General features: G+C 41.4%; 1 pseudogene; it reads right to left on the bottom strand.

The window, feature by feature from the left end:
- Window positions 1-18,023: 18,023 nt before the first annotated feature.
- Window positions 18,024-18,973, bottom strand: LOC148007880 (glyceraldehyde-3-phosphate dehydrogenase pseudogene; annotated as a pseudogene).
- Between the last annotated feature and the right edge of the window lie 269 nt (window positions 18,974-19,242).

Below are 19,242 nucleotides of genomic sequence, written 5' to 3'. Positions count from 1 at the left end.
AGTCAGTGAACATTTGTATATCTCACCATTTCTTCTTCCAAACAAACTTTAATACTATGTGTACTGCCCAAAGTTTTGACCACTGTGAAGATTTTCCTCCACCTATATCTTTCAGGGCTGTCCCAGAAAGGGGTTGTAATGCTACAGCTGTCCACTTCTGGGTGGTGCCTGCATTTCGTGCAGAGCCACCAGTAAACCAGGCCCAAGTCTTCTCTTCTTCAGTCAGCCAATCACAGGGAACACCCCAACAGGCTATAGGCTCATGCTTGACCACAGATGGCATTGCAACAGTAGTAGAAACCATAGGCATTTGAGCAACTTCTTCATGTAACTTGCTTGTGCCTCCAGGATCTGCTCAGGCCTGATCAGGTATATACCACTTCCATTTGATAATAGACTGCTGCTGTGCACGTCCTACTTTATGACTTGAAGGGTCTGATAACACCCAGCTCATGATGGGCAGTTCAGGTCACATGACAACTTGGTGTCCTATTGTCAAACGTCCAGTTTCCACTAAGGCCCAATAGCAGGCCAAGAGCTGTTTTTCAAAGGGAGAAGATTGTCTGCAGAGGATGGTAGAGCTTTGCTCCAAAATCCCAAAAGGTCTCTTCTGTGAGTCACCTACAGGGGCCTCCAGAGGCTCCCAACAGCATCTCTATCTGACACCTCAAGTACCATAGGGTCTGCTCTTGGAGATGGGGTAGTGGGGAGGAGGTATGGAATGAGGAACAGTCAGAGGGCGGACTGGAAAGGGGTTAAAGACTGGAATGTAAAAGGAGATTAAATAACAACAACAACAACAACAACAACAATAATAATAAAGAAATTAATATAATTAAATAAAATTTTTCGTGCAAAGTGAAAAAAATGGCACAATCCTCCAATGGCTTCAGATAACTGGCACGTCTAGTCAGAACCATTTAGCCTTCCCTTCGTGGCACTGGAGAGTAGTCCTGACTCCTGAGAGTGGGACGGAAGGAGCACACTGATAAATAGACGTTTTTTTCAAAGCTTTTCTTTTTCATCTTAAAAATTAGAATTTTTTTGTGATTTTTCCAATATGTTATAGTTTAAAAAGAAAAATCCAAGCCTGATCCTCCAATCTTGAAGTAAAACTGATTCCGAAAAATATCTGTGTGGTTCTGTACTTGTCCCCCCTGCTCTCTGTGCTGATATAAAAGCTGTGAATTATATGCCTCATGGTTCTAAGTGTTAAAAATGGTCTCACCCAGTTATTACAGATCTAAGAAGTATAGAACTCAAATGCTTAGAGCTGAAATGTTTCAGAATGCTGGTCCAACTCAATGTTATAAATAAGGGCTAAAATCCCAAGAAGGTTAGAATTGAAGTTCATGAGCCCTTACTAGTGATATCTGAAGTGTTTGTTAAATTTAAGAGGATTTTGTTTAAAATCTAGAAGGGTTATATTGAAGGGCCTACAAATATGTAGTAATGAAATAAAAAGTGAATAGTTTAAATGTCTGATGATAGAAGATTGATTGAATTATGGTCAGGAGCCAAGGGGATGGCTCAGCAAGTAAAAAATACTACTGGTGCAAACCTGAAGACCTGAGTTCTGTCCCTGAATCTGACTGTACAGGGGGGAAAATTCTAGAAAGTTGTCCTCTGGCCTGAATTCACAGATGTCATGTGACTCACAGTCACATACACAATCATACAATAAAAATTCCTAAACTGTGGCTAAGCTTTGTAAGAAAATATTGCTGCATCATCAAATACTCCCATCATACCTAAAGAACTCTGCTGTTGGACCTCTGTGTCTGCAAGTTCAACCCGTGGTTGGAAGAATCCAAAAGAAGTAAAATTATTTTGGAGGAAAAAAAAACAAACAAACAGTACCTCTGCAACCCACCTGTACAGATTTATTTTATTTAAAACTGAGTAGAAGGCTATAAACTCAAAAAGCTACTAATGATTACCTCTGTTAGAATTCATGGAGATAATTGGAACTCTAAATAAATATCCTAGGAGCTGGAACACTTTAAACTATTTGAGTGCCATGTGTGCATGGTATTCTGCCTGCAATTCCAGCTCTGGAGGATGAAGATAGACGATTCTTTTTTTTTAATCCTTATTAACTTGAGTATTTCTTATTTACATTTTGATTGTTTTTCCCCTTCCCGGTTTCCGGGCCAACAATCCCCTAACCCCTCCACCTCCCCTTCTTTATGGGCTTTCCCTCCCCATCCTCCCCCCATTACCACCCTCCTCCCAACAATCACTTTCACTGGGGGTTCAGTCTTGGCAGGACCAAGGGCTTCCCCTTCCACTGGTGCTCTTATTAGGCTATTCATTGCTAACTATGACGTTGGAGCCCAGGGTCAGTCCATGTATAGTCTTTGGGTAGTGGCTTAGTCCCTGGAAGCTCTGGTTGCTTGGCATTGTTGTTCATATGGGGTCTTGAGCCCCTTCAAGCTCTTCCAGTCCTTTCTCTGATTCCTTCAATGGGGGGTCAGTGGTTTGCTGCTGGCATTCGCCTATGTATTTGCTGTATTCTGGCTGTGTCTCTCAGGAGAGATCTACATCCGGTTCCTGTCGGCCTGCACTTCTTTGCTTCATCCATCTTATCTAGTTTGGTGGCTGTATATGTATGGGCCACATGTGCGGCAGGCTCTGAATGGATGTTCCTTCTGCCTAAGACAGACGATTCTTAAAGTAAGTTGGCCTACTAGAATGTCCAAATTGATAAGCTCTGGTTTGATTGAGAGACCCTGCTTCAAAAAATACAATGAAAGGGCACTTTAAGAATATTCCCAGGATCAATCAGGGACCTCCATATGCATGCTTAAACAAGTACATGTGAACACACACACAGCACATCACATATGTGCCTCACATACATAACAAGAAACAATGTATATGCATACATACATGTTCTAAGCCTTACTAGATACTCCAAACACAATGAAACAAAAGTCCTAATGTATATTTTGGGCTCTAGAAGGCACAAGACTGGATAGTAGACTAGAATTAATGGCCTGTGAAGAGAAGATGACTTTGGATTGAGGTCATGTCTTTACTCTCTGTATTGATCTGCTTACATTAGTCCATTACTTCTTATATGTACTTACCTGTTTTTATTTGAAGTCTACCTTGCGATAACATTAAACAAGGTTCATACGCTCTTAAAAATATTTGCTAGATATTTTAACTAACATGAGAAGCCGATCTTATCGCCTCAGTAAGTTGACCCAGGTGTGATGATGAACATCTGTCCCACACTGTAAAGGGGAAGAACTGGAGAATTGTGAGCTCAAGCCCAGAATGGACTACATAGTTCCAGTCTACCTTGGGCTATGCAGTGAGTCCTTGTCTAAAAGTACAATGAATGAAGTGTTGGCTTGAAAGATCACTCATTGAGACAGTGCTTGCCTAGCAAATGTGAGACCTTAGTATTGGTCCCACACCTAGAAACAAATGTCCAATTTTAAATACTTGATTATGATGTACAATATTGTCATTGTGGTTGTATCATGTAACTCAAACCTCACCCCTCTTCACTATCACAGGTTCTAGAAAAATCTCAGAGCTTACCAGCAAGGAAACCGAAGAAAGACAAAATCTCAGTAAACAAGGCACATCAATTATTTGTTTTATTAATGGACAAGGTAGGCAGTGGGGCAACACCCGTCTTCATAGACTGTCTTAGGGTTTTACTGCTGTGAATAGACACCATGACTAAGGCTACTCTTATAAAGACAACATTTAATAGGGGCTGGCTTACAGGTTCAGAGGTTCAGTCAGTTATCATCAAGGTGGGAGCATGGCAGCATCCAGGCAGGCATGGTGCAGGAGGAGCTAAGAGTTCTACATTTTCATCTGAAGGCTGCTAATGGAAGACTGACTTCCAGGCAGGTAGGATGAGGGTCTTAAAGCCCACAGCCACAGCAACACACCCACTCCAACAAGGCCACACCCACTCCAACAAGGCCACACCCACTCCAACAAGGCCACACCCACTCCAACAAGGCCACACCCACTCTAACAGGGCCACACCTTCTAATATTGCCTATCCCTGGACCAAGCATATACAAATCATCACATTCCACTCCCTAGCCCACTAGGCTTGTTCAAGCATGAGTCTCTGGGGGCCATACCTAAATATAGCATAATGAAAAATACATTTAGCTCAACTTCAAAAGTTCCCATAATCTATAGCAATCCAAACAATGTTAAAAATCCAAAGTCTCTTCTGAGATTCTTATGATCACTTAACTGTAATCCTCAAAGCAATACAGGGACCCAGCTGGGCAAACTCTAAACTCTGCATCTCCATGTCTGATATCGAAGTGGTCGTCAATTCCTTTTTCATCTTTGTTGACAGCCATAAACTTCTTTCTTCTGGGCTGGCTTGACTTCCTATTAGCAGCTTTCCTCAGCAGACAGTCCATGGCTCTGGCATCTCAAACACCTTAAGTTCTCCAAAGCAAATTCACTGTTACAGCTTCCTATTTCAATGTCTGGGACTCACATGTGATCTTCTGGGTTCCTCCACAGGGCTGGCATCACTTCTCCAGCTCTGCCCTCTGTATCACTCTGAGCTCAGGTTGATCCACTCCACTGATGCTGCTGTTCTTGGTGATCATCCCATGGTACTGGTATCTCTAATACACCAATGTCTTCTGCTGCAACTAGGCTTCACCTATAACCTCTCATAGGCTCTCTTCATGGTGCCAAGCCTCAAATCCTTAGCATGACCCCTTCAGTCCTGGGCTGTCAACTGCAACTGAAGCTGCACGTTCACCAGTGGCCTTCCATGGCCTCTCACAGTGCTAAGCCTCAGCTGCTCTTCATGATCCCTTCATGTCTTCAAAACCAGTACCATCGGGATGGTTCTTGCACACTACAGCTGCAGCACAAGGTACAACCTTGGCCATCTCTGGAACACAGCTTCTTTGTGTTCTCAGAAAATATATCCTAGAAGAATTCACCTCAGTGATGCTGGTCTCTTCTTAATCACCACTAATTTCTTAGCTCCAGCTAACCAGCATCAATTGTCCCAGTCTTCTCCTTCTCCTCTTGACCATAAAGCCAGAGCCAAATGGCTGAAACCCTGAGACATGCCCTCCATTCCCTCCTAGCCCCCCATTCAACTTTATCAATACCGGGGTTAAAGGTATGTATCACTACACCTGGATTTAAGCTTTTCTTCATCTCGAACTTTCTCTCTTCCAGGCTGGCCTTGAACTCAGAGAGTTCAAGTACATGTGAACACACACAGTACATCACATATGTGATGTTCAAGTCCTACTCCCTTAATCTGCTATCTCCTAGAGCATAGGATTCAGCCTCATTCTATTTCCTGGTACCCCTTTAATATTTAAGTCATATATTTTATATTTTTCCTTTCTAAGCTTGCTACACTTGTTCAAAACTCTCTACATGAGACTTAATTAGAGAATAAAGTCTATTCTTGGAATTTCTGAGTCTTTCTTTGTCAATGCAATGAATATAAATCTCTTTACCTTAGCTTTAGATAGTCTCTTCAGACAAGGGCAAAAAGCAGCCACATTCTTCACCAAAACTATCACACAAAAAAATCTCTTGGTCACATATTAAAAATATCCTCCTTTGAAACCTCTAGAGCCAGGCTTCTACAATTTAAATCACCCTCAGGAACAACATCTTCCACATTCCTACTAGGATGGCCCATTAAGCCCCACCTAAAGCATTCTGCTGCTTTCTAAATCCAAAATCCTAAAATCTACATTCTTCCAAACAGAAGCATGGTCAGGCCTATCACAAAAGTACCCAAGTCCCTGGTACCAACTTCTTTCTTAGTTATTTATGGTTTTACTGCTGTGGACAGACACTATGACCAAGGCTACTCTTATATAGACAATATTTAATTGGGGCTGGCTTACAGGTTCAGAGTTCAGTCCATTATCATCAAGGTGGGAACATGGCAGCATCCAGGCAGGCCTGGTGCAGGAGGAGCTGAGAGTTCTACATCTTCATCCAAAGGCTGCTAGTGGAAGACTGACTTCCAGGCAGCTCGGGTGAGGATCTTAAAGCCCACAGCCACAGTAACACACCTACTCCAACAAGGTCACACCTCCTTCAACAGGGTTACACCTCCTAAGCCTCTCCCTGGACCAAGCATATACAGACCATCACATAGACTTTAGTAGGCTTTGGAGAAAAGGAAGAGCAATAGCTACATTTTTAGAAAGATATGCATTGAATGTGGGATGCTTGGTAAATACCTTTCTTTGAGTATATAGGTTTATGTCCGCAAACACAAGACTTCACGTATAGTATAAGGACTACCTTTAAAAAGCCACAAAATTGCCTGAGAATGCTAATGCCATGTATTGTTACCTTTAGTTGACACATCCAGCATTTCATTAGACCAATTGTTGGAATAAAATGAAGGTGGGCGTGTTAGCATCTTTAAGCTGAGGGGCACTGATCTGATGGTTGCTTATGTCTGTAAGAGAAGCAGTATTATTCACCAATCAGCATTAAAGAGAACGGAAACGGAAAGCTAGGTGAAATACTATCAAAATGAAATTGGTTTAATGTGTGCAAAGGGCATTAAACTACAATGTAAGCAATCTCATAGAGCATGAACTACATTTAACCTGAAAAAGTAGGTAAATGCTACCAAGGGACGAATAATGCTGATTTAAAAGACCAATTTATGCTGATATTAGAATTCATGAAGATACTAGTCACGTGATTGGCTTCGTTGCTAAGAGATGACTCTTTTCCCTGACATTTTATTGTTCCAAATGTTCCTTTCCTTTGCTTTGTCCTCTTTAACACTGAGGCCTAGGGGGCCCCTGTTGTAATCATTAGGAGAGAACAGTGGGAAATGATTAGAGAGAAAAAGTCAACCCAAGACTCGCATGTAGAAATAGTAGAGAGAAAGCTTCCTCTCCTAGTACAACACAGTACACATTTCTCATGTATGAAAGATCCCAAATTGTCATAGGATACTTCTTAGTATTATGTCTTTTAAACGGGTGGCTAAATAATTTTTTAAACAAAATCGACAGATGAAAACCGTTAAGTCATAACCTAAATTGTAAAGACTAATAGCTCTTCTATTTTCATGTAGAGGGGGTCAGAATCTCTCTTAGTTACTTTTTATGTTGCTGTGGTAAAATGCCAGGATCAAAGGGAACTTAGGGAAGAGAGAATATAGTTTGGCTTAGGGTTCCAGAGGGATAAGATAACAAGGAGTGGACACAGCATCAGGACCAGGAGCTGAGGGCTCACATCTTGAATGAGGATGTGGGAACGAGGAGTGGGAAGCCAGGGTGTAACCTAGAAGTGGGGTGAGGCTTTTCATCTCAAAGTTGGCCCCCAAGGCTGCACCGACTGAACCTCCTCAAACTCCACCATACACTGGAAACCAACACTATGGGGAACATTTCACATTCAAACTACTATGGTCTTTGTATAGTTCCTCTGTCAAAAAACAATGAGGAAATATTGTAATAAAAATACCTTATTTCTCAGTTTCCTCCTAGTTCCATGTTTTAAACCACCCCTGAGACCCATCAACATTAATATTAGGCCAAAGTTAGCTATAAGAATGATGGATTTTCCCTGTGAAATGTTGAATTATTCTCTTAACTTGCAGTATAACCTTTATAGAGATGTGCAGTATGAGATTTAGGAACGAATGCCAAAGACTACTTCTCTACTTGATGTCTATAGATTGTAAGCACTATACTTTCTGTGGTCCCCAGCTTCCAAGTCATCAGAATTGAAAACACAACAACAACAACAGTGGCAAAGATGGCATATGAGACTATGGGTAGAAATAGCTAAAAATTCATCCCTAAGATGACATGGCTCAAAACAGTTTTACTTAGTTATTCCACGAGGTTTACTGAGCATGTTCTCGAATCTAAAGCCTGTGGTAGATGCTGGGTATCAGATGGTGACACAGGTGGCCAGCCCCTCTTGTGGATCTTACATTCTCATGAAGAGATAGAGACAGTCGAGATACAGACTTTCAAATAAAAATCCTACTAGATGACACAAAGTCAGAACCCAAGTTATATACACAACACTAGTGTGAGTAAGTGTATATACGGCTTCAGACAGTGTTGTCAGAAAAGACTGCTTGGTGATAGTATGTAAGCGAAGCCTGAAGAAGGAGAGCGAATCTGGCCTCTGAGACGCAGGGGAGGAGCTTCATGACTGATGTGAAGACCGATGCTGTGAAGCTGGAGAAAAGGAGCTTACTGAGCATGTCTGAAGAACTGAAAGGAGCCAAACTAAGTCTGTCCACTCCTAGAGCATTCATAAAGCGATTTCAGATTGGGGGTGTTGACACCAGACTGCCAAGAAGGAGCAGAGTTGCCCAGTTTTCTTCCTCTCTGTGTCCGTTGTGTTCTTTATTATGCGACAATGAACAGTTCCTGGGAGTAATTATTAGTTGGATATATTTGAAGAATTAAAAACAAATTAATACTATGAGAGGGGACCTACGGAGGTGGCTTAGGAGGAAAGCATCTTCCACACAAGCACGAGAACCCCAGTCAGATCTCCAGCACCCACATAAAAATCTGGGCACTGTGCCTCTCATTTGTAATCATGGCAGTGGAAAGGGTTGTGTGTGGTAGAGACAGACCTGAGGGCTGGAGCTTATTGGACAACTAGGCAGATTTATTGAGAGACCCTGCCTCAAAAGATAAAATGGAAAGCAATTAAGAAAGACACCAAACGTTGACCTCTGCCCTCTTCACATATATGCACATGTGCATACACATACACAACACACATGCAACCCCCCCTCCATAAAACACACACACACACACACACACACACACACACACACACACACACACACACACACAAATACACACTCAACTCCATGAGTGCTAAATATATTGATTAAGGTCCTCTGAGGGAAACAATTCACTTTGTATTTTAAGTAAGAATATTCTAAGATTCATCACCTGAGGTTTACATATTATTAGGAAACTAAAAGTTGCAAAAATTGGGAAACCTATCAGCAACTCCCAGCTTACAAAAAAAAGAAGTCAGTGACTATAATTTGTTCAAAAGATACTGCAAATCTCAAGAAACTTGGGGAGGCTCCCAACAACACTGTCTGAGGCACCAATCAGATACACCCTATGAAACGCAGGCTTTTTGCAGTGACCTCCTGGAGACAATGATCCTTTTTATTGGTTTATAGAATTGCATGCTCTTGCTAGCAGACCAAACTGGTTTCTAAAGGAGAATTTTCAAATGGCCAGTGCTGCTGACTATGTGATAATGGGCCCTGGTTGGCAATAGATAATCCAAAGCAGATCTCTTTCTTATTTTGGTGAGAAAAGAAGTGAGATATCCATTAGCAGGAGTGGAAAACAAACAGAACAAAACAAAATGAAAAGCCCAACTCGTCTCCTATTGGTCCTTAGATACCTGACCCTTGTTATAAAAACAAGCATTGTGCGTTGGTTGGTGCTTTGGATTATCCATCATGGAGTGTAACACCACAAACCACACGATGCTGGCCCATCTCAGCCTTTTAGTCCTCACTAGGGTCTCTGTTTTATTAAGAAAGCTGCCTCAAAGGACAAGCATGTATTACCAACAGTGACTCCTACTGATGTGAAGCCTATTCTCCTGGTCCCTTTGATAAAATGAGAGCTTTAGTCAAAAAAACTATAGACCATATTGTCACTCTCACACACATATCCTCTCCCTCTCCCTCTCCCCCTCCTGCCCTCCCCGTCTCCTTTTTCTTTTCTCTCTCTGCCTTGGTTAGGGTTTTTATTGCTGTGAAAAGACATCACAACCATGGCAACTCTTATAAAGAAAAACACTTAATCGAGGATGCTTTCAGAGTTTTAGTCCAGAGCAAGAAGCATGCTGGTGTAACTAACTAGAGCACCCTGGGGTCGGGTACAACCCATATTTTTTGAAGATAGGTATAATATTTTTGCTCATTTTCTTCATGAGCCCATTAAATAATTATTGTTCACTATGGCTGTAGTCATGAGGGCACCATTTTGTTTTGATGATTATTAATAACTTTTTTTCTGAAATGGATGCCCTTTGGTCAGCATTCATATAAATCTACTCCTACACAAATATATTTTTCATTATCTCTTGAATTAGATACTTTTCTATTGCTGTTATACCATGACCCAGGCAACTTATAGAAGAATGAATCTATCTCACAGTCTCAGAGGTTTAGAGCCCTTCACTCTCCTGGCAGGGAGCATGGTAGTAGGCAAGCAGTGCAGTGCTGGGGGAGTACCTAAAAGCTTACGTTTTGATCCATAAGCACAAGGCAGAGAGGGACGGAGAGAAAGAGAGGGAAAGAGAGAAAGAGAGAGGGGAGATTATGGCCAAACATTTTCTGAAACTTCAAAGCCCACCTCAGTGACATACCTCCTCCCACAAGCGCACACCTCCTAATCCTTCCCAAACAGTTCTACCAACTGGGGACCAAGAATTTGAAAATATGAGTTTATGGGGACCATTCCCATTCAAACCATGACACCCTTCTTCCTGCTAAATTATCAATTACTAAATTTAACTAATTCCTGTATAATTTTCATGCATCTACCAAAGTCCCTGCTAACCAAACTACTTGCTGCTATCCTTAGAGCAGTTTAAATCTCTCTTCTGGTCATGCTTCCAATCTGAGTGGACAACTAGACACGCAATCTAATGTTCCCAGGGAGAGTCTCCTTTCTACTTGGTTCTTTAAGGCCACAAGTAGGCTAAAATGCTAAAACACAGTACCAACAGGGTACAGAAGACTATGAAACTAGACATGTTCAGTCTTGTGTCTTGGGGGAATTCTCCATGCTGCTATAGGGCAAAGCTCAGGAAAAGGCATGTCACTGTGGCACAGGTAAGTGGGAAGGATGTCTGAGTCACACATGCCGTTTTTGTTTTTAGAGCCCGATTAAACTGATCTTGTATACCCTGCTTACAACACTGAGGCAATGTGAGCCAAATTAGCATCTTAGATCCCATGATCACCTGGTGTCTTATGTCTTCAGTACCAAGGACTCAAGAACAAGGTCAGAACTCCCCCCGCCCCCAAGAATAATGCTTAGCAAGAGAAGATTGACTTCTCCAAACACCTGAGGGGTTTGTGACATTTCTATTTGCTACTGTGTAAGCATCCAGACCTGCTGTTTCAAGTACCGTTTGGCGTGCTGAGTCATATGGTTCAGATCAGCTTGGATGAAGGCTAACATCTGCTTCAGCGTCTCCAATTGCTTGGGAGGCCATTCAGGACTATGGGTGCTCAATAGGAGAATCAAAGAACTCAATGGGAGGATGCTACATCCAGGATCCAAACAGGCTCACACGTCTCAGTGATGGAGTCTATAAAATGATGCAATTTGCCCTTTCTTTCAGTGGAACTGCAGGGGTGTGCTTTGGAACATCACTAAGCTAGCAAGGCCCTGGATGTCCCCTCTTCCCATCCTCTGGGACACATGTGTTAAGGCAAGGGTACTTGGCTATTTCCTGTACACAAAATAAAACCTCTTACAGTAATGGAGGACCAAATGTCCTCATTCCACACATGAGCATTTGTATATACACTGAATAGAATGATGAGGTTGGCCAAGCTGGCACTGGAGGATATAAACACAAAAGTCAGAATCCCATTGGACTGTGGGATGCTACATTCTCCCTTCCTTGGCCAGTGTGTAGAATACTTCTTCATTAATGCTTAAGTGGGTGCATGACTAGTGGAAGGAGTGATGAGGAATAACTGGTAAGCATAAGACAACCAACACAATGTATAAACGTAATAAGGAAACATACAGGAAGTCCCCTAGGAGCTTAGCCAGAAGCGTGATCACTAGGACGCCAAAGTCCACATTTTGTCAGCTGAATTTTTTCTGAAAGGTTGTCAGTGGATATTGGACAGATTTATGTATTTTGTTGAAATGTACTCATCCTTCAGGGTTGTTCTCATCACTTTATACTTTATGCTGGCCACACACGCATGCATGTGTGTATTAATAAAATAAATACTCACATATACGTCTATTCTCATATCCACGCTTGCAAGTTTTATCAGAGAGTGAGACAAGCGAACATTTGGTCTGAGTTATTCTCTTCTAGAATGTGACACTGATCTGAATGTAGCAGTCACTTTCAATATTTCCCAAATAAACAAATACTGGACTAAAATGCCAGCTTAAAAATTACACCTTAAAAAATGCCACTTAAAAAAAATGTCATCTTTAGCTGGAAGCCTTGGATCGCCCCAGTTGGAAGCGCTCTCCTGCAACCTTAAGCTTCGCTGTACTCAGTAAGCTTTGGCACTTTTCACACCCTGTCTTATTTTACAGTTGCTCTATTATTTTTTATGAAGTTAGGGTGGTTGTCAAATTCATTCAAGTGTAGTTTCTTATGTGAGGAAAATATTAAGTGATATTTATTGAGAAAGAAAACATGATTATTCTTTTATTGTTCGTGTTATGATGGCAAAGACAATAAGAAAAGAACCATAATTGTAAAACTTGATCATTCATTTGTTATAAATATGTAAGCTGGTTGCAATGGATTATTCATTGTTATTTTTTTTTCTTTTTTCTTTTTTTTCGGAGCTGGGGACCGAACCCAGGGCCTTGTGGTTGCTAGGCAAGCGCTCTACCACTGAGCTAAATCCCCAACCCCTCGTTGTTATTTTTATCAGGTGGAAGACTGAACAAAGTATAGAGACTGAACTGGAAAGAACTGTCAATAATTATATATCTTTTAAAATAACTGAGAGAATCATAACCAAACATTTACTCTTTTAACATAAGTATGTTACTTAGTGTTTTCTTATGTATTTATGAGATGGGCTATATAACAAACACCATCTAATTCCAGCATAGTGTAATTCCTCCCCCAACCACATGACATGTGACTCTGGTGTTTGCTCTGTTTCTTCGAATTTATTTTATTTTATTTTTGGTGTTTGGTTTTGCTTTCTTTTTTTTCCTTCTAGCATGCTTTATATTTTTTTATAAAAAGCTAAATATGGTATTTGGTGTGACAGCATAAATTTCTTTTTCATATTTCTGGAAGCAAAAGAAGCAAGGCCTTCTTGTTTGCGGGCAGCTGCCTATTTACTGTACCCTCAGTTGGATTCTTCTCTCTGTACACTCAGACCCAGTATCCATGTGTCCAAATGTCTTCTTCACATGAGAGCATCAGTCATGCTGGTTTAGAATTCATGATTTGAACTTACTGATCTCTTTAAAGGCTCTGCCTCCAAGCCCGTGAAATCCTGATAGAGTTGTGTGTATGCATGGGTGTAACCCAGAACTCACTGCATATCAACTGTCCTCCTTAAACTGTGTCAGTTGTCATCACCCCAGAGTGTAAAGATACCTACACTGAACTAACCAAAGCTCATGCCCAAATGTCAGTATCCAGCTTCGAGGGTGTTTGGTCTAAGTTCTTCAAAGCAATGTAGCCCAGTTCCTCCTCAGGGTGTCTCAAGACCTTGCTAATATTCATTTCTCTTATCTATGCATGGTAATTATCAAATACAATACTAGTATTATCGTTTTAAATGTACTTTTCTTTCAGATAAATATAAGAACATAATTCATTTTAATTTTCTATTTTCTTTCTCTAAGACCCATCCTTTCTTTATACAAACCCAAATTCTCAGTCTGTGTAACTTTATTGCCCCCTTGATGAACATTCATAATGACAAATTGCTCCAATTTTCATTTGTCTGAGGAAGTTTCTAATTCTACAGGATTATTTCACTAATACCAAGTTCCATGAGGGCAAGTTTTTAATTGTATCATCATTAACTGTCTTGTTTTCTTGTAGCATCACTTCTGGAGAGCAGTGTGACCTACTTCTGCAGTGTGACCTACTTCTTATCCTCCCACCTCCTACACATAAGGCATTCCACTCACTTTCAAGATATCCTGTTGCTTATTTTTTATAGTTTGCATAGGAGATACAGTGTGTGTGTGTGTGTGTGTGTGTGTGTGTGTGTGTGTAAGAGAGACAGAGACAGAGAGACAAAGAGACAGAGAGAGAGAGAGAGAGAGAGAGAGAGAGAGAGCACTCTTAGGGGTTGCTGAGCTTCTGGGCTTTATGGTCATTTGGCTGTCATCAAGTTTGAGACAGTTTTAGCCATCCTTATGTCAATCATGTTTCTCTTCTCTCCCTCTCTTTCTCTCCCCCTCCCTCTCTCCCTCTTTCCCCTCCCTCTATTCCTCCCAATTTCTCCCTTCCTCACCTCCTATCCAGATCAACTCCCTTTATGTCTTTCATTAGAAAACAAATAGGCTTCTAAGGGAAAATAATAAAGTAAGATAATATAAAACAAAAACATTGGAGCTGGACAAGACAAAGATCAGAAGGAAAAGAGCCCAAGAGAAGGCCTAGAGTCGAAGAGACCCACTTGTTTGCACACTCAGGAATCCTGTAAGAAAACTAAACATACATAAAATAATATAAAATAAATAAATAAATAAATAAATAAATAAATAAATAAATAAATAAATAAATAAATAAAATACATGCAGAGAACTGATGCAGACCCATGCAAGCGCTGTGCATGAAACCCCAGTCTCTATGAGTTCCTCTGAACTTTGATAATATTGATTTAGGTGACCTTGTTTCCTTGGTGCCCTCCATCTCCTCTGGCTTTTACACTCTCTCTGCTTCTTCTTTCATGGGTTCCCTGAGCCTGGAGGGGAGGGATCTGATAGAGACATTCTATATAGGGCTGAGTGTTCCACTATCTCTCACACTCTGCATAACATCTGGCGGTACTTCTCTATATTCATTTCCCTCTGCTACAGGAGGAAGCTTCTCTGATGATGGCTGAATTCACTGATCTGTGAATATAGTGGAATGTTATTCAGGGTCATTTTATTACTACCTTTAAAGAACAGTAGTATTCGGTTTTATCCTATGCCTCTGGCATATCTAGTTTCTGGTTCTTGGTCACCCAAGCAACATTAGGTAAGGGTTCCATCTCCTGGAATGGACCTTAAGTCAAATCAGATATTGGTTAGTTATACATGAGGGCCACCATTGTCCTAGCATGTCTTGCAGGAAGCACACCATTATAGCTGTTGGGGTGTAAATGTTGGGGTGAGGGCTCTATGCAGACACCGGCTCAACTCCCTGAAGCTCAATGAGTTATGTAGGTGTTGCATTCAACAATGGGGATGTGCCTTCTGGTTTTGGAAAGAAACCTACAGTTGCAGCAACAGCCTTGGTTATGTGGTGGTTTCCATGAGACCCTTTTGACCAACCAAAAACTCAGATATGACTCAATCCTGGTACTAAAAGCTTCATTTAGTGACAAGAGTTGTCCAGTTGGGGATCTCTCTCCTCCACTATTTGGCAATTTCAGTTAGATTGCTTTCATATATGAATGTATTTTGTGAATCCTCTACTCTGTTTTTGTACTACCCCTCAAAGGACCCTTAAGTTTAGCAGTCTCTCTCTCTATTCTGCCCCTCACCCTCCTTGTCCCTCCCCATCCTCATTTGATCCTCCTATACCGGTATCCACCCCTCCCCTGGCCCCCATCTATCCATAACTATTCTGTTTCCCTTTCCTAGGAAGATGTGTCCTCTCAGCCCATTACTCGATATCTAGCCGCTGTGGCTAAATAGACCGTAGCTTGGTTATCACTGACTTAATAGCTAGTATCCGCATGTAAGTGAATACATACCATGCATGGCTTCCTGGGTCTGCGTTACCTCACTCGGGATGTTTTTATCTCGTTCCACCCTGAAATACTTATTATTTTAATGGCTAGGTGGTAATCCATTGTATAACTGAACCACATTTCATCTATCCATTCTTCTGCTGAGGGATATCTAAGTTGTTTACCATTTCTGGCTATTATTTATTTTTATTTTATGTGCGTTGGTGTTTTGCCTACATGCCTAGCTGTGTGAGGACGTGGGGGATCCCTCACACAGGAACTAGAGCCATGGACAGTTATGAGCTGCCATGTGGGTGGTGGGAATTGAACCCAGCTCCTCAGGAAGAACAAGTGCTCACAACCACTGATCCATTTCTTCAGACAACTCCCCTCGCCCAATTTCTGGCTATTATGAAAAGAGCAGACCTGACTTTTTGAATGGGGTCTCTCACTGAACTTGAAGCTCAATAATTGACTAGACTGCCTGGCCAGCAGCAAGCTCAAAGGATCCTCATATTCCTGCCTGCCCAGCACTGGGATTAAGGACACACACTGATACTTCTGCCCTTTCACACGGGTGATGTGGATCCTAAGTTGGGTCTCAATGCTTGAACATCAAGCATGTTACTGGCTGAGACATCTCTCTTGCGCCCTTCATGTGTAATCTGAGTGATTGCCTCCTCTGCCTTGGTTCTCTAAGTGTCAGTTTATATATAAATTATGTCCTTTGAGCATTTCTCAGCAGTGACAATTTCACCACACACTGGTAATGAACCAGGATTTAATAATTCAGCCTTTCATTGCTCATTTCCAGGTCTTACTAGAAATCAATTGGAAGAAAAATAACCTTGAAGCCTATGAGATTCTCAGCTTTTCTGTGAAAAGAAACAGATACGTAATTGCTGAAATTATTATTTATTATCACTTCATTTTGCTTTTGAAAGAGAATTGGCTATGTGGTCATGAAAATCCATCAAACAATAAAAAAGTGCCTATAAATGAACAACTTTTGTAGGTCACACATAATTTATTATGATGAACACATGCAAGGAAGAGGAAATATGATTGTGTGTTTTAATTCTTTACCATTAAAAGGAAAAGCTTAGGACTAAAGACATAGCTCAGTGCTTTCCTGCAACACACAAGGCCCTAGGTTCAATCCGAAGTAGAAAAATGCAAAGAAAGAAAAAGAAAACATCGCGATTTACAAGAAGGAAGCAGGAACCATCACAGATGGCTTCATTTTACCCCTGAATATGGTTCTTTTGCCATATAGAGTCACATAGGAACAGTGGCCCATTCTTTAGTCTGAACTAGTCCTTCAGAAAAGGAAGTCTTAACAGAAACAACATGTATCAATAACGAATGCAAATACAGAACAGCTAAGTATTTTGATTCATTGGCTCCAGTTTGTGTAAATGGGAGGACTTTCCATATCTGCAAATATTCCTGTCTGCTGAAGAGTTAGTGTGCCCAAGCATGACTCTCTGCGACCAGGAAAGGTGACTTGATTTTCTAATGTCTCGCAGTTTGCAAAGGAGCAGCTGTAATAATGTAAGGGTATCTTGCATTAGGTCACAGCCTTAGGCAAAGCCAGGTGGCAAGTCACTCAGCCATCATGCTGAACCAAGTCTCAGAGGAAAGCTGAGACAACTTGTAATGAATTCTTCTGTAGTCTGGAATCACTAGTAATCTCTCTCTCTCTCTCTCTCTCTCTCTCTCTCTCTCTCTCTCTCTCTCTCTCTGGCAGTCTTTAATTTTTAAATTATTCACACTGTGTAAAGATGAGGTGCTCTGTGTTGCTGAGTTGCTGATTGAGGTTTGTATCCCCAGAGTGAAGGAGTCTCTGTTTGCTGTTCTGAGGAATGAAGGCTTTAGAAGCAGATATCTGACTTCCAATAAAGGCCCTATGATTCTGTGATCTCGTCTAAAAACCACTACAGTTTCTTCTTGTATAAAACGAGTGTAATATTTCAAGGATTTATTGTACTTATTAGCTAAGATAATACTAGAAATGCTTCCAACAATGCCTGTCATAAGACAAGCTAATTGGCACACAATTTAAAGTAAAAATTACAAAAAACATTATTCTGTTGATATTTATTAATGTGAATAAAATATATTTGACTTAGACATATATATTGGAAGGGTACACAGAGCTTTATTGATGGCATTCAAGAAAGTAGTGTTCCCAAAGCCACTTTCTTTCTTCTGGGGATCTGGGATGGAAACTGTGAGGAGAAATGCTTAGTGTTGAGGACTGAGTTGGGGCAGAAACTCCTTCAGCAGCTACGGGTCTCGCTCTTCCTCTCATGCTGTTGCTGGGACATGTGGTACAGGAATTCTTACTCCTTGGAGGCTACGTAGGCCATGGGGTTCACCACCAGGTTGCTATAGCTAAGCTGTATCTGTTGTCCTATCAGAAAATGGTATTTATGAAGTTGTCATTAAAAGTAATGCCAACTCAAGCAGTAGAACTGGAAGAATCACAGGAGATAACTTGGTCCTCAGTGTAGCCCAGAATGCCCTTTAGTGGGCTCTCTGAAGACTGCTTCACAACCAGCTTTCTCCAGGGAGCATGTCAGATCCACTGTAAACATACTGGGGATAGACACACAGGCCAGAAGGCCATACCAGTGAGCTTCCCATTCAGTTCTGCAATGGCTTTGTCTACAGCCTTGGTAGCACCAGTGAATGCTGAGATGAAGTCCTGGGCAGCCCCTTGGCTACCATGCCACAGGTTTCCAGGGGGTAGTCTACAGTCTTCTGGCTACTGGTGATGGCATGGAGTATGGTCATGAGTCCTTCCACAATGCCAAAGTTGTCATGGATGACCTTGGCCAGGAAAGCTAAGCAGTTGGTGCATGAAGCACTGCTGACAATCTTGAGTGAGTTGTCATACTTCTCAGGGTTCACACCCATCACATGCATGGGGACTTCAGCAAAACAGGCAGAGGTGATGAGCCTTTGACACCACCCTTCAAGTGGGTCCTAATCTTCTCCAAGCTGGTGAAGACACCAGTAGACTCCACAGTATTCTTGGCAGCAGTAACACCCCGTTTAAGGCTGGTGGGATCTTGCTCCATTGAGGACAAATTCCCTATGCTCAGCCTTGACTGCCATGGATCTTGGCATGAGTAGAGTTATACCGGAACATAGAGACCATGTAGTTGAGGTCAATGAAGAGGTCACTGATGGCAACACCTTTCACTCTGCCAGAGTTGAAGGTAGTCTTGGTAACCAGGTTCACAATATGGCTGAATCCATTCACTCCAACCTCCACCATCCTGTCTCAGGGATGATGCTGGCACTGCATGAGGAGGTGTGGCTGTCTCTGGAGTGGGCAGGGGAAGAGAGACTTTCTCTTTATATTTCAAAAGCAATAAACAGCAATGTAACATACAAAATCAGACACACTGGCATAGAAAAGTTAAAAGTATTATGCTATCACATGGATAAACTTTGAAAATACTTTACTAAGTAAAAAGGATAGTTATAAAGACTTATATGTGGTGATTCTTTCTATATCAAGAAGCCAGAATATATAAATCTACTTAAACAAAGAGTTGAATAGAAGTTACTTAAAGTTGGGGCAA

This window comes from Rattus norvegicus, chromosome 1 (assembly GCF_021556685.1).
Source record: "Rattus norvegicus strain SHRSP/BbbUtx chromosome 1, alternate assembly SHRSP_T2T, whole genome shotgun sequence".
NCBI classification, from domain to species: Eukaryota; Metazoa; Chordata; class Mammalia; order Rodentia; family Muridae; genus Rattus; species Rattus norvegicus.
The sequence above is the reverse complement of the archived record's forward strand: the minus strand, read 5'-3'. Positions and strand labels throughout refer to the sequence as shown.